This window comes from Heterocephalus glaber, unplaced genomic scaffold, assembly GCF_053883595.1.
Source record: "Heterocephalus glaber isolate CG9 unplaced genomic scaffold, H.glaber_assembly_v1.0 deba00001509, whole genome shotgun sequence".
Lineage (NCBI taxonomy): Eukaryota > Metazoa > Chordata > Mammalia > Rodentia > Bathyergidae > Heterocephalus > Heterocephalus glaber.
The window spans coordinates 44,354,253-44,370,323 of NW_028258325.1; the positions used below are offsets into that span (position 1 = coordinate 44,354,253).

Consider the following 16,071-nt stretch of genomic DNA (forward strand, 5'->3'; position numbering starts at 1 on the left):
CCCATTCAGTGTTTCTTTCCACGTTACAATTTCCAGATTATAGTGATTTCTTTCCAGTGTGTTTAATCTTGAGTAAATCAATATGGCTATACTATTTTCCATCAATTTAATCTTAAGTGAATTGAATCTTGTTTTCACTTGAGTTGGAGAGGGGGTTGGGTGAGGCTGCAGAAAGACCAACAATGATGACATCATTCTCATCTGTGCTTTCTTCAGTGCCACCATGTGTTTTCATGTTAACCTTTCCTGGAGTCATTTCAGAACCAATTCCTAATGATCTCACTTTGAGGTGCATCAACTTACCCATGTCACCAAAACTGAAAGAAAAGAAAAAAATGGGTAACAAAATACTTGACTTTTCTTATGGATATTAAAATAAAGCACAGTCCATGGAAGAATATATCTCTGTTCTTGTTTCAGTGTGAAGTAATTACAGATTCTGAGTTTAAATCTAAGTTATCTTGACTCAAATGATATGTCCAATCCAAGTGTATACATTTCTCCCCTTAGATCCTTTTTGGAAATGTGACATATACAGCTAAGTTTAACTGCTATTGTCAGAACAGCAGCTGACAATGAGAAAGTTTGGACTTTGTGAACACTGCTGGTATTCAACTTCTTGCCCTTCTGATATTTAAGTAGATATATAATGACTGGAAGTAATTTTAATTTTTTTAATTTTTTTTTTTTTTTTTGGTACCAGGGATCGAACTCGGGTCCTTGCACTTTCAAGGCAGGCGGCGGAACCACTGAGCTAAATCCCTGGCCAACTGGAAGTAATTTTGATTAAAAATCAAAACAAAAAAACAATCTTTTGGAAATGAGTCCCTCTTTAGCTGAATTAAATGGTCCTGTTTCTGCAGTCAGTGTTTTCTCCTGTCAGTGTTTTCTGCCTTTTGTGGAAGCCTGGCTGCATGGCAGGGTGCTTGGCCTCAGGCTTCTGGCCTTGTGACTAAGACTAGTGGTGGCCATGTGGATGGAGGACAGTGGTCAGGACAGCCAGCCAGGCCACATCTTTCTCTCCCTGCCCCACTCTGAATAGATGATTTTCACTAATAAGTCTTTGTTACTGGCAAAATTATTCTCTGAAAAAGGCTTGAATCTCTACCTGCATTTGGGTATTTGTCTATTTCAAGAAAATGGGGCTTATGGTGTTTTCATTTACAAAAAGTATTTGCTGTTTCCAGATTTACATAGGTTTAAAAAGTGAACCTCCTTATTGTAAGTGTAAAGGTCAAGTTTTAGAACTCTGCTTAGCAACTCCTGAATAATGAACTTGATATGCGGGAGGAAAAAGGCATCTAGAATGATTTTATTTTTTGGTAGTGGGGATTGAACTCGGGTCCTTATGCTTGCGAGGCAGGCGGCGGAACTACTGAGCTAAATACCTAGCCCTGGAAAAAGGCATCTAGACTAGATGAAAAACTGAGTAACAGAGAGTAGGGGTAAATTAAGAACATTATCACCATGCACAGGAACTCCCTTTGGGAGTGCAGCTTCCCTACCTGTTGGCATTCATCCTAAGGATAGATACTCTAAAGAATCTACCTACCTAAAACCTGCCAGACTATTTTCTTGCCTCATACATGCATGCACACTAGATGCCTCCTATGCTGGACCAAATGCTTATTCCTAGGTGCTCTAATACATCACTGGCCAATTTTCCCCAAATGCCAACCCAAACAGGCCCTGAATCTAAGACTATATTCCATCTTGATTCTGGCTTCCTCATTTTAATTGATAATTCCAAACCTACTACTGTCCATAGTCTGCCTGTATTTTGTTCAATGAAATTCATATTGCAGTTTGAAAAGCCCTACTCTTTTTCTAACAGGAAAGAAAAGTAGGTATCAAAAAGATAGGAGATAGTGCTTTCAGAGATGAATCACTTAAATCTGAGATTAAGTGTAAGAAGGTTCCAGCTATTTACTAATGTCATGGTTCTTATCTCTCAAGAAGTGGGTCACCCATATCTCATCTGCATGGGCAACAGAAAACCTCCATTAACATCTGACTGAAGGTAGAGGATGTATAGTTGGTAAAACTCAAGAAAGAACAGAGGGTCAGTACAGCCTGCTCATGCGGATGTCCCAAAAGAGAGCTAATGGAGAATAGAGGAGAAAGAAAGAAAGAAAAAAGGCAATGAGAAAAGCTGCCCACAACAAGGACTGCTTAGGCCTCAGCAAAGGCCATGGTGCTGGCTATGTGGAGAAGACAGAAGTAGGCGGGGGAGACAGCTCACTCCCTAGACCACCCATGAGCCAGAGCTTGACATCGGGGTGGAAGGGCCCAGCTAGTGGAGGGAAGGACCCCAAGGATGGCAGTAAATCCCTTGACTCTATGGAAGGGACAAGAAGGGACCTGTGCCATGCATGGGCTCTTGCTCTGTGGCCTGAGCAGCCCTGGGCAAAGGCTCAGCGGAGACTGGTGAGTCTGCCCTCTGGGGCTTGATTAACAGGAAGGCAAACCCAAGGGTCATTGTCAACATGGACTTTGGTGTCATTGAATTCATGTGGTGCCTTTATGAACTTTTAGTCTTTTTCCATAAAGTACATTCTGTGCCTTTCGGAAAGTTAGTTTCCTCAACTGTAAGAGGGGCTTGTAAGGACTGGACGAGATGGGGCATATGAGGTAGCAAGCACGGAGAAGCTTAGTAGACATCACTTACTCTTGGCTCTAGGGAGAATTCTTACTATTTAAAAAATTAGATTTTACTTTGTATCATGCTAATAGAGACATTAGTAGAGTTCCTGAGATTAAAATTGAAAGATCAAATACAGGACAGCCAGTTAAGCTTGAATTTCAAATAGACAATAAATACTTTTTAGTATGAGTATATCTCAAAAATTAAACAGGATATACTTATGCTAAAAATTATTTGTTGGGTGTTTTTTGACATTCATATTTAACCAGACATTTGTATTTTTTATTGTGAAACCTACTTGAAACATAATTTGTTTCAGACAAGTTCTAGAGCCGGGTGCCCAGCTGGATTCATTAACATCATTCCTTTGTACCTCAGAGGTCAAGAGCTGCCCAGCTTGTCGAGCAGACTGACCAGTGCCCCCAGAACCCAAGGGGTTAACCTTCTGTCCAGGTCTTCCTGGACACACACTTTCTCTTTGGAACCTTTCTTTCCACTATTACACCCTTCACCAGAGGATGACCCTTATCTCATCCTGCTGTGTAAGCAAACATTTCTAACCTTCATCCCGTGCTTTCCACCCCCTCCCTACCCTCCTCTCTGCTCCTTCACGCTTCCCTCTTTCCAGCTTTCTTTTTATTACTATTCCACAACTAGTTTCTTTGTTGTCTTCTGAAGTCACCAGTTACCGAATGTTTTTTTCTCTGGATTTGAAAAGGGTATTGAACATTTTTCACTCCAGTGTCTTGCCCCTTGTTTAGAGCATATATTGAAGCAGGACTAGTCAGATCCCATTTCTCTCTAATGGATGGACTTGACTGGCTTCTAAATGTCCTGCACTTGCCATGTGATTGTTAGTTATTATCATTGCTGAGTGCTAACTAAGGACCAGGAACAATTAAGCAATGTTTGCATTTTATCTCGCTAATATCTATGAGGTAAGTAAGAATTCTCATTGTCCCTTCTTTGTAAGTGAGGGAAATAAGGCTCATGCTGTGGTTTATCTACACCAAAGTTCTTAATAAGGTTTGGTCCTCCAGTGCAGCAGTGTTGAGGTAGGGCTCAGTGGGAGATCTTTGAGTCATAGGGGCAGACACAGCATAAGTGGGTAGATGCTTTTGTCCTGAAAATGAGTGAGCTATCCTGGGCTCTAGCCCCCTTTTCTGTCCACATACCCACTGCCTCTTCCACTTTCTGCCAGGAGTTGGAAAAACACATCCCTCTCCTGGATGGGGTTGTCCAATCTTGCATTTTCAAGCTGCTTGAATTATGAATGCAAATAAATCTTTTCTTTATCAGTTACCCTGTGTCAGGTACATTTTGTTATAGCAACAGAAAACAGACTAAGACAGCTTAGATAAGCTAACAAAATTGTCCAACAGAGTACACTATAAGAGGCAGAGGTGAGGTTTAAATTCAGGATTCAGACAGCAAAAGCCATGTTACAACATCTGGGTTGTCCATCAGACCCCTGTCAGAACAGTAGAAGAGCCTTCTCATGAATTATGCTTTTGCACTGCAGTATTTCATCAAGATCCATGTCAAGTTTCATTTCTATTACTTTTGTTTGCATTCTTCCTCCTAAATTGCTTTAATCTCTAAATCCCTGCTATTACATTCCTTCCTCTTACAACTCTGGCTTTTCTAAATATGCCTAATATCATGTCATGATTAAGGTCCTAACCCCAGCTCTCATGCCCAAATCCTGAAAGCATCAAAACAAAGTTACTCAAGGCAGAGAGACAAAAAATAGAAGTGCAGTATTAACATTTCACAGATGTGTTTGGAGCCTCACAAAGAACCAGTTGCCGTGGGGTACATACAAAGACACCACCATGCTCTCCAGAAGGGGTCTGCTGATGACCCTTCTTTTAAAAACAGAGGCTGTGTTCTCCTTGTGAATTTATCCAGAGGTGGCTGCTGTCAAATTACTGCAGCTGCAGGTGGCTCCTGCCTCTCAGCATTCTGGGGTGGGCTATCAGGAGCTGTTTTAAGCTCAGAGGGAAAGGAGGGGTTTTTTTCCACAGTACTATAGGCCTTGCCCAAGTGACAGCTCTGAGTATCCTTAGGAAAAGGTCACTCATTATCATGTTTTCTGCTGGCAAGTCTAGAAGAAAGAAGAAGTCTTGAAGTTCTTTCCAAAGGTCATCTAGCTCTGGATCTGGTTAATGCTGCTGCATCTGGAGTCCTCAGCTATGGGGAACATCTGCATCACTTTCATATGGGCCTCAGCTGCTGTGGGAGCCAAGGAAGAGAGACTAAAGAGGAGCCAGCCCCAGGGGGAGGATAACCTGGGTTGCCCTGAAATGTCTGGTCCAAGGATGTTTGTTAACCACGTCTAACAGCTCAGCTATCTCTATATTATGTGAGCATAATTGTGTCTGGGTACTTATGGGACACCAGTCACCATAATCATTCATTCTTTCTTCCTGACTTCCAGCAATTAATTTCACTTTACAAATATTTATTGACTGCCCGTTATAGACAAGCATTGGGCTAGGAATATAGGCCATGCATGATGAATACAGTACTGTGGTTTCAGCCCTGGCATGGGAGACAAATGATAAACAAGTAAACACCTAAGGAGTTCATTATAATTAGAAGCATATTTACTATGAAGTTAATGAAACACAAGCTTTGGGGCCTCCGGCTTGCATAGCATGCTGTAAGACCCTGAGGGGCTTTGCTGTGCATATAGGGTGGAGGAAGGGGAGGCAGGCTTGTAATTTATGCACAACTCACATGTTTTGTAATGTTGGCAAAAAGCAATATTTTTTTTGCATTCTCTTTCTTAAAGAAGGTTCCCTGAATGTATACCCTTCAGCCTGATGACAATGTAAGGAGCCATGCATAAATTACCACCTACAAATAGGAGTGAAAACTGTATTTTAGCTTTTTGTGGAAGGTAAATGTGAGCTATGTCTGCAGTTGTTGCAAACAAACCTGTTCTCATTTGCCTGTTTTTTTCACAATTGTTCCAGGTTTTCTTATAGGCAAATAAAAGTTGATAACAGCCAGCCTCGAATAGCAGGGAAACGCCTCCATCATTCAAAAGTAGAATTTAAAAGTAACCACAAGAACAATACATTGTTCACTGAAAATATGCTGTTCCACTTCCCTTCCTTTGTCACAGAGAGAAAGAAAGGGGGGGGGGATGATTTGCAAGACAGCATCAATATTTTTCCGAGGCCAGGAGAGTTATAAACCTGAGATCTAGAGTCTAAAATTTGGTTGCAAGGTAATGAAAAGGAAACCATAATCACAGGACCACTGAGCAGGCAGGGTTGGCTACTGGGTAACAGACTGGAGGGAATCATGGGAGATTACAGCAGAACCACCAGGCTGGCAGTAGCAACTACCATGGCAAAGATGGAGGTGTCCGCCCTGACTACTGTATAGAAATCTTCTGTGGCTGGAAAACTTGGAGTTGGAGATTTTAAGTTCATTTGGTTAAAGACTTCCCAAGGGAGGTTGGGTGACCTTGAATAAAGAGCTGTTTTCTACTATACTACCACATCTATGCAAGGGAAAGATGTGACCACAATATACATTGAGCAGTGTAAGAGGCTGAATCCTGTCCCCTCAGATCCATGTGCTGAAGTGCTGACTCCCAAGACTTCAGCATGTCATTGTAGTTGGAGACAGGTCTTTAAAGAGGGCATTAAAATGGATTAAGGGGGCCAGGGATTTAGCTTAGTGATTCCTCCACCTGCCTCACAAGAGCAAGGACCTGAGTTCGATCCCCGGTGCCAAAAAACCCCAAAAAACAAAAAATAAAGTGGATTAAGGGGTGGAGCCTAATCCAATATGTCTAGTGTCCATATGTAAAGATTAGGACACAGACAGACACAGAGGAAAGACTATGTGTAGATACAAAGAGAAGGTGGCCATTTACAAACCAAAGAAAGAGCCTCAGGAGAAATGAATCCTTCCAACACCCAGATCTCAGACTGTTAGCCCCAGAAATGTGAATGCATTTCTGTTGTTTAGAGCATCTGTAGTATTTCTTTCAGCAACCCTAGCAGAGTAGTACAAGCAGTTTCTGATGACAGCATTGACTCTGTCCATCCAGGGACTGTGGAGCTCAAGTCCAGAAGGCCCTACAGAAGAGGAACCCTAGATTGTCCTAGACAAGGGAGGTGCTCACCACCTTTCCTGGTACCCCTACTCTGTGCACAATTGATGTTGCAGTTTTGCCTTAGTATAGCAAAACTCCACAATTTACCAATATGAACTTTGTAAGAGTGAAATATCCTCTCAGAGGAAATATTACATTCCAACAATATAGATTTCCTTGTTATAAAAAATAATTTGAAGACAAGGTGTCTTAGTCCACCTATTGCTATTAAAAACAAAAAACTCTTGGGGTTGGGTACCTGTGAAGAAAAGAGGTGTATTTAGTTCACAGCTCTGGAGCATGGTGCCAGATTCTGCTCGGCTCTGTTAGAGCCTCATGGTCGGTGGCATCACCATGGTATAAAGTGTGTGCAGACAAGATCACATGGCCAGACAGGAAGTCAGAGAGGTTCAGAGGCTGGGATCACTCTGTGTGTGTTTGTGTGTGTGTGTGTGTGTGTGCTGCAAGTGATTGAATATAGGGCCTTGCATATGCTAGGTAAGTGTTCTACCACTGAACTACATCCTCAGAAAGATTGAGTTAGAATCATTATCACCTTAGGTTAGGAAAAGATTTCTTATATAGGAGACAATAAGTACAAAATATAAAAGAAATGATTAGTAAATTTAAAACATTTGTGCTTCAAAAGATACTTTTAAAAATACAAATGCAGGGCCGGGGATTTAGCTCAGTGGTTTTCCTGCCTGCTGTGTAAGCTCAAGGACCGGAAATACAAATGCAGCAGTAGACTGAAAGATGGTATTTGAAAAATAGATGTTTAATAAAGAACTAGTATCTATGATATATAAAGAACTCTTACAACTCAATAAGACAATTTTAAAAGAGCAAAATTTTCAAAACACATCATTGAAAATGATGTTTTTTATATATATATGTAATAAGCACATAAAATACTCAGTATCAATCACTAGGGAAGTGAAACAAGACAATGCTACTCATCTGAGAGAATGTCTAAAATTAACAATAATGAATGCTAGCAAGCATGAGGACAAATGGGAATTCTTATAATCACTGCTCAGAATGTAAAATAGTACAACCATTTTATGAAGTAAAGTGTCATTTTCTTATAAGGTAAGCATAAGCCTACCAAATGACCCCGTGATTCTTTTCCTAGTTATTTACTCAAGAGAAATTAAAACATATCATAGAAAGATTTTTATGCAAATTATGATAGCAGTTTCATTCATAATAGTTCAAACTGAATATAGATGGCAATCACTGGGTGAATAAAAATAGTGATCTATCCTTATAACAAAATATTACTCAACAATAAAAATGAGTAAATTGTGGATACCACACAGCAACATGAGTGAATGTTAAAAGCATTCTGTTAAATGAAAGAAGCCAGACACAAAAGATTATAACTATGATACTATTTATATGAAATTCCATGAGAGGAAAACAATAATGACAAAGCAGATCAAGGTTGTTAGGAGCCAAGAGAGGAAAAAGACTATTGACTGCAAAGAAGTGAGATGAGAATTGTTTGTTTTTGTTTCTTGATGCTAAGAATATTCAGTAATGATTGTGGTTAGATGCATTATATACAATACTCATTTGTGGTACCTAATATTCTGTAGTACCTACACATACTTTTGGTATGGTATGCTATACATATTTTCCCAAACTCATTAAGTTGAATATTTTAAATGAGTGAAAGTTATTTTACATATATTATACTTCAGTGAAGATGATCTGATGGTTACTAAAAAATGGGGAGAAAAAGGGGATAGTAGAAGCAAATATATTAATCACTTTCAGTAATCAGATTTGGTGGTGGTAATGTTCCTATTGTTATTCTGAAATGGCCATTTGTGGAATGTGGAACTAATCCTTAGTAACTGTGCAGTGTTCTAATTCTAGCATTCACTGTGTCCTTGAGAAACAACACAAGACTATTAATATGGAACAAAAAGACAGACGTAATGTAGAAGAGGTTAAATAAAACCCCTGAATACAAAATCATTAGAGATGTATTAGTAGGAGCAGATGAAATATTTTGTTTACTACTGTAACATGTTATGAAAACAACAGCCACAGAGGATCAATGAGTACCCCTAGTGCCCAATCTCTCATTTTGAAATTCTATTTCTTACTAATAGAAATTAAGATTTCTTGGATGAATATTAGTACTAGGTCTGGGGCAGAAAATGTGTAAGATAAGCCTAGAGCCTCTTGTCACCCAAATAAAGAAAGAGCTATCAAAGACTACTGGAATCATGTTAACAATATTCAAGAACCAATGTAAAGAGGTTCCCATTGACCTAAGAAGAGACAAATGAGGTTTAATAAGAATAGTAATTACATTGGATTGAAAACTTACTAATATGTTTAAATGCCTGTGTTTATAGCAATATTTAACTTTAAAAAAGAAAACTAATTGATGATGAAGATGATAGGTTTGAAGATGATAGGGAACAAATTTATTGCTTAGAAAAACTCAGTAAATAAAAGGAAAAAATTAAGCATTTATCTATCTTGGTATATAAACTTACTTTGGCAACTGTATTAATCACTTTCCTTTTGCTGGTACAAAATACCCAACACCTGTATCTTTAAAAAAGTTTAGTTTTGGCTTACAGTTTTCAGAAGATTCAGTCCATGGTTGGTTGGCACCAAGGCAGAGATGCACGGTGAAAGGACATGGTAGATGAAAGCTGCTCAATCTATGGCATCCAGTAGAGAGTGCCACTGATAAGCACAGCACCCCCATGGTCCATTCACTTGCCAAAAGCTCCACTTATTATCATGATACTTTTGGAGGACATTCTACATCTAAACCATAACAGCAACCAAAAAGCATAAAAGAGTCTCTTCATACATTTTTTCAAGCTAATAAATGAAAACAAAATCAGAACTAGAATATCATCATTTGATAACTCAAAAGGAGTTTGTGGATTTAGACACTTAGCATCAACAACTGTAGCATCAAAATGGGACAAACATGAGACATTTTGCTCCTCTTGATAAAAGAACATAGTGTTCCTTGTAGTCTTGCTAAAGAGATAAAATTCAAGTGAGTCAAGTCTCTGGATGTAGCTGCCGAGTTTTAAGAAATGCAGAGGAGAGAAGAACAGGTCAAGCTGCACCATGAGCACACAATCAACCACACCCAGACTCTGGGAACCTCTGGGCAGCTTGTCAGCCAGCCCAGGTTCTTCAGGAGATAAATTCTTTTTTTTAAATGTTTCTTTTTATTCTGAAACAGAAACTGGAGAAAGGACATGATTCTTTCAGAAAGAAATGACTCAATTCAGTTGTTACTTTACATTTAAGCTAAGCACCCTGAAAAAGTGGACATAAAGCAAGTGATTCCTGTTTGCCCATCACTACACCAGCTACATAGCTGAGAGTTCAGATGTTAATTACACAACACTTTCTGTTACCAGACGCTAAGACTGCTTGTCGACAAATAGGACAGGTAGAATTCTCAGATAACCAGGGATTGATGCAGTGGGCGTGGTACTCATGAGAATAAGGTACTTCACAAAGTTTGTTCCCTTCTGTATATTCTGTAGTGCAAACACTACAGGTTTTTAATGCATCATTTTCACCAAAATTTGCCAAGTTGTCAATCTGGTTTTTGGTGAGTCCTCCGGGTTGGTCATCATCATCCTCATTTAAGAGAAAAAACTGAGCCAGAGTATGGAAGGATAAAGAGCCACTTTCATCAAATGTGACTGGGGCCCTATGTCGACCCTCTCGCCTGGCACCCAGTGAGCTTCCTTCATTACTGCCTTCAAACAACTCTGAGATAGTTTCTGAACTTTCACCACTGAAGCTGGAACTAGGACTGGAACTTGAACTGGAACTCAAACTGGAACTTGAACTGGAACCAGAACTGCTACCACCACCAGAACTCCCTCTTCCATTTCATGACTCTACCCTTTCCATATTTCCACTTGGGACCAAGCCACTAGGTTCTGAATCGCTATTACTGTACATAAAGTAGCTTAACTCACCAAAACCTGTCATTATCTGCCATAACATGGTCTGAATTGAAACATATGTAGTCTCACTCAAACCAGTATTTAAAATTCTATGAATGAGAACCCTGATGGTACTGACATAGGTTCCCACACCTGCCCGCTCAGAATGTGAAAATGTACTCCTAAAACCTCCTCATTCACTTTCATAAGTAACAGTGTTATTTGGCGTCTGACACCTTAGCCAATTTCTGCTAGCTATGCTATCTCTCTGTCTATATTCTCCAGGACAAACTCTTCTGACTTGAAGATCGAGGACTATGGTTAGAGGTCTCTGTTCTGATCCTGTAGATTCACCGATGGCTGTGTCTGAAGAACCTGCTCCTTGAGAGGTATTTCTTGTTCCAGAAGCTACCAAAAGACCTCTACTTAACAGCTCAGGCCCAGTTACTTGTTGTCTCAATGTCACATGGTGCCAGGTTCTAGAACTTCCCTCAGTCTCATATACTAAAGGGTCCTCAAAAGTTTGAGATGAAATACTATGATGAGATCTTCGTGGAATTTCACTCATTGGATGCAGAGGTGACCTACTTCTTTCAGCTCTGGCTCTGGTTCTCTGATGGTCTGGGCTCCTACTTCTTGCCCTCCTCTGACCTCTAGTAGGTGGAATTTCTGTTGTTAATGTTTCAGTTGAATTTCATTCTGACCTAGATGGTCTTGCAGATGTTGCTTCAGATTGTGGATTTTCCACTGGCCTTTGGCTATTATTTTCTGTAATTTCTCCACTAGAACGTCTTGAAGATGGCTCATTTTCATTCTCTGGGTTTTGGCTCCCATTATTATGGTTAACATTTATCTCTAAACTGAATCTGAAATCACCACTGTTTGGATTAGTCCGGCTCACAGCTCTCCAAGATTGGTTTCTTCTTTGCCCACTTTTTGTCATATTTCCAGTTTGTCTGACAGAATTAAACCAGTTTATTATACAGTCACCATTAGACACATCATCTGAAGAGTCTCCACCTCTATTTTCATCTGAGTTTTGTAGTGGTGGACCCTCTTTAATTTGTTGTAGTCTTCTCAGCAACTCTTCCTCTGTACTTTCCCCTGGGGTGCCTAGAAAATTGTTATTTCTCATAAGCCTATAATCTTCTTCACACAAGTTATTTACAAATTGATAGAAAGCTTCTTCTCGATCCAGTCGGTCCATCTGACTTCTGCGCTGTGCTGCAGATTGATCACCACTTCCTTTATCATTAGAATCTGAGTTTTCCATCTTGAGGAACAAGTGGAAAATTATCTGTTACGTCATAGTACAGAAATACAATAAACTGGATTTTAGTTTTTTTCACTCTGCTTCAGTTTTAAGGTCAGGATCTCACTCGGTTAATTCAGCCGTTTCTGCTGAGGCTTTTCCCGCGCCTCGGCTGCCACCGCTTTCAAGATCCCTCCGATGAGTGGCTGTCTGAGACCAGCCTCTACTCCAGGGTCAGCTCCCAGACGTTGCTCAGGCAGCCATTATCTTCCTCATTGTTACCAAGCAGAGACAGGAAACTATGGCTGACAACAGGAAGTGATGATGCTGAGTCCCGGAGCTGCAGCCCCATTCCCAGCCTGTTAGCCAATCCCAGTCGATTCTCGAAAAGCTTCAATAGATAAATTCTAAGGAAAATAATAGAGAGATGCCTTGAAGAGACGTAGTGACATTTCAAGCTTTAAAAAATTAGGAAGACTAAACTCTGGTGATTTGGTTGATAAAATCACAGAGAAATGGAACAATTATTACTATTAAAATCAGTATAGTGATTATATTTGGAGGTGATATGGTCTGAACTGGATAATTCTGAATTCATTTGAAGAAGTCTTCTTACCTCAGAATGTGACTGTATTTGTAGATACGGTCTTTAAAATATCTTTAAGGTGAAATAAATTCATTAAGGTGGGTCCTCATCTCATATAATTTGTAACCATATAAGAAGGAGATTAGGACACAGACACTGAGGGATGGTCATGTGAAGAAAACAGCAAGAAATTGGCCATCTGCAAGGCAAAAAGAAAAGCTATGGAGGAAACCAAAGCAGCTGACACCTTATCTCAGACTTCCATCCTCCAAAACTGTGAAAAGTAAATTTCTGCTGCTTTAGTCATCCAGTTACAGTAGCCCTAGCAACCGAATTCAGAGGCAGACGGGGTTTATGATCACCCCAGGCACAGCTGGGGCGCATTGGGGTGACTGACAAAATCTCATTTCTTATCAAGTGGTCATGACAGAATGTTTCCTTTATAAGAATTCCTAATCTTTATGGTGTGGTGTGGTCTGTTGTACCTGTGTTATGTTTTATGATAAAAGATTAAAAACAAGAATGGAAACAAAAATTATCCATGCATCTTAAGGAGGTGACTTGGACTAGGGTGAAAGTAGAGAATTTGGGCAGAAATTATATATTTATATATTCCTGATATATTTTCTAGATAGGAGAGATGTGGGAGAGAAAGGAGCTAAAGTACGTGTCTTGGATGGTAGAGAATAGGTGAAGGTTTTAATGAAACCAGAGTGAGTTGAAAATTATTGAAGCTGGGTGATCAGAATATGGGAGTTATTAAACTACAGTATTCTACTTTTTATATGTGCATAAAAATTCTCACATTAAAAAGAAATAAAGGAAAATGACATGGAAAAATAAAGTTGCTTTATTATTTTCCATGTGTTACACTTGCTTGATATTTCAATGTGTCACTTTTCATCTTAGCCTTTTTTTCTATATGCTTTGCTGTTCTTGTTTCACAGAAATCCTTTGCATTTTATTGAGATTGCTCAATGAGTTTTTTAAATGTTCCTCTGTTTCACATAGTAAATCAAAGAGTTTGCTATTCCTTTGAGTCTTTACAATAATATTAATATTTTTCTTTCAGTGATTTTTTTCATAGGCCCTATGGGGGTATTTCCCCTAAGATTTCATCTTCAAATAAGGGGACATCTATTTGGATCCAGTGTTTCCAAAAGAATGGGGGGAAAAAGATAGTCTTTGGGGCCATTCTCTGCCTATCTAGATACTAAATCTTATAAGCTACAGTTCAAGGAGATGTTCTTACAGATGACTCCAACCCTAATACCTGGTATCTGTTATTTTTTTCTTTTTTACAGCAGCCAAACTAATACACATGAGTAATTACATGGTTTTGGGTTTTTATCTTAGCCTTTATACCTATAATCATTAAAACTATGCACAATTCTTCCCTGATATATACTAGGGGACCTCAGAGAAGGGACTATATCTTTTATGTACCAAGTGTGGTTATATACATTTGTGAAATTGAGCAGTTGAACATGGGAGTCCCTGGGTTGAGCCCCCAACATCACAAAAACAAAAAACAAAAATAATAACAACAAAAAACATCTTCAGGCTCACCACAGTGAGATATCATTTCTTTTTCTTTTTTTCCATTAAGTTTATTGGTACATTTTAGGTATAAAATACAGTTACATTCATCATTAAGATCTTGTACCTTTACATGAGTATCTTGGTTCTTACTTTTTTCCCCTTCCTCTGCCCTCCCTTCAGCCCCTCCACCCTTCCCTATTTGAAAAGACTTTGTTTCCATTTTTTTCCTTTTCTCATATTTTTTCTTTTCCCTTCTTTCCTTTCCCCTGCTCCTCCCACTTCCACTACTCCTTTAGACCATTTCTTCCTATTCCACAGTATCAATTATACATTTTCAAAATTATAATATCAAGATCTAGAAGACATTACCACAGATTTTACAGAATTTAAAAGGATATAGAAAGCATATTACAAAAATCTGTTTTGAAATAAATTTTAGAACTTCTAAGAAGTACCTTGGAAGACAAATTAATGAAACTGACTCTGGAGAAAATATAAAATTTGAATAGCACCTAATAAAGAAAGTATATTCCTAGCTTGAAAACCTACCTATATGACATATGACAACAACAGGCTCTTTTATATAATATATATATATATATATATATATATATATATATTTTTTTTTTTTTTTTTGGTACCGGGGATTGAACTCAGGTCCTTGTGCTTGCGCAGCAGGTGGAGAAACCACTGAGCTAAATCCCCAGCCTGATACATTTTAACTGATAAATTATATCAAACATTTAAAAGAGAAATAAAAAGCCATATGATCCTGTCAGTAGTTGGAGAAAAAGTATTGGACTAAATTCTACAGCTGTTCATGGTAAAAGCTACCAGAACACTAGAAGTAGAACAGAACCTTCTCAACAGATAAAAGACATGTACTCCATACTTCCAGGAAAAATCCCTTATATGAATGGAGAAGATACAATGCTTTCTCCCTAAGGTGGCGAACAAGGGCAGACATGCCTACTTTTCATCTGTCCATTAAACTTTGAAACCTAGGCCCAAACCAAAATAGTCTGGCAATAAAATGACACAATTAGGATAGGATTCGCAAGGTAGAAGTAAAATCTTTATATGTAGATGAAATGATCATCTACAGAGAAAATACTAAGAATTCTCTAGGAGCCCCTAGAACTTGTATTTGAATTTAGCAGGATTAGAAAACACAAGGTATATATAAAACTTCAGGTCTATGCATACTTGCTATAAATGAAGAATTGGATATTGAAATTTAAAAGTTATGTAGGCATACAAAGGACCTAGAAAAGTGAAAAGAAAAAGAAAACAGTATTGGAAGACATTTAGTACCTAATTTTAAGACTTCCTCTAAAGCTACAGTAATCAAGGCAGTGTTGATGTAAGGAAAGACATATAGATCATTTGAATAAAACAGAGAATCTAGAAATAGAACCACACATATTGGTGCACTTAGTTTTGAAAGATTATTTAACATTAACATTTTATAGAACATAAACTCAATTCAAGAGCAGAGGAAAAGATAGTATTTTCAGCAAATGGTACTAGAACACCTGGTATCTGTATATAAAAAATTAACCTCAACCCTTTATCATTTCACATCTACTTGGATGGCTATAATATTTTTAAATTACAACAAAATCCCCCAGAAAATAACAAGTGTTGATAAGCATGTGACACTGGAACACTTGTGGATAGCTAGTGAGAATGTAAAATAGTACAGCAGCTGTGGAAATTAGTTTGATGATTCCTTACAAAGTTAAACATAAAATTGCCATTTGACCCAGCAATTCCAGTTAAAGAAATAGACTGTGACAATTTATGTCCTTGACACATAAATTAGTTTAAAAGTTAAAGTAAAACTAAATGGAGAGGAGAAAAATACCCTGAAACATACTAGGGCTATAATTTCCACCTACTAAATCTCTCAATCTCTCAAGGTAGTCAGATAAAGTAAGAGAAAATCCCATTCCTGCTTTATGAAAGCTCTAGAGATAA

At 38.5% G+C, this 16,071-nt stretch overlaps 1 pseudogene; it reads right to left on the minus strand.

The window, feature by feature from the left end:
• Positions 1-9,745: 9,745 nt before the first annotated feature.
• On the minus strand, positions 9,746-12,353 carry LOC101726769 (E3 ubiquitin-protein ligase RLIM pseudogene; annotated as a pseudogene).
• Positions 12,354-16,071: the final 3,718 nt, after the last annotated feature.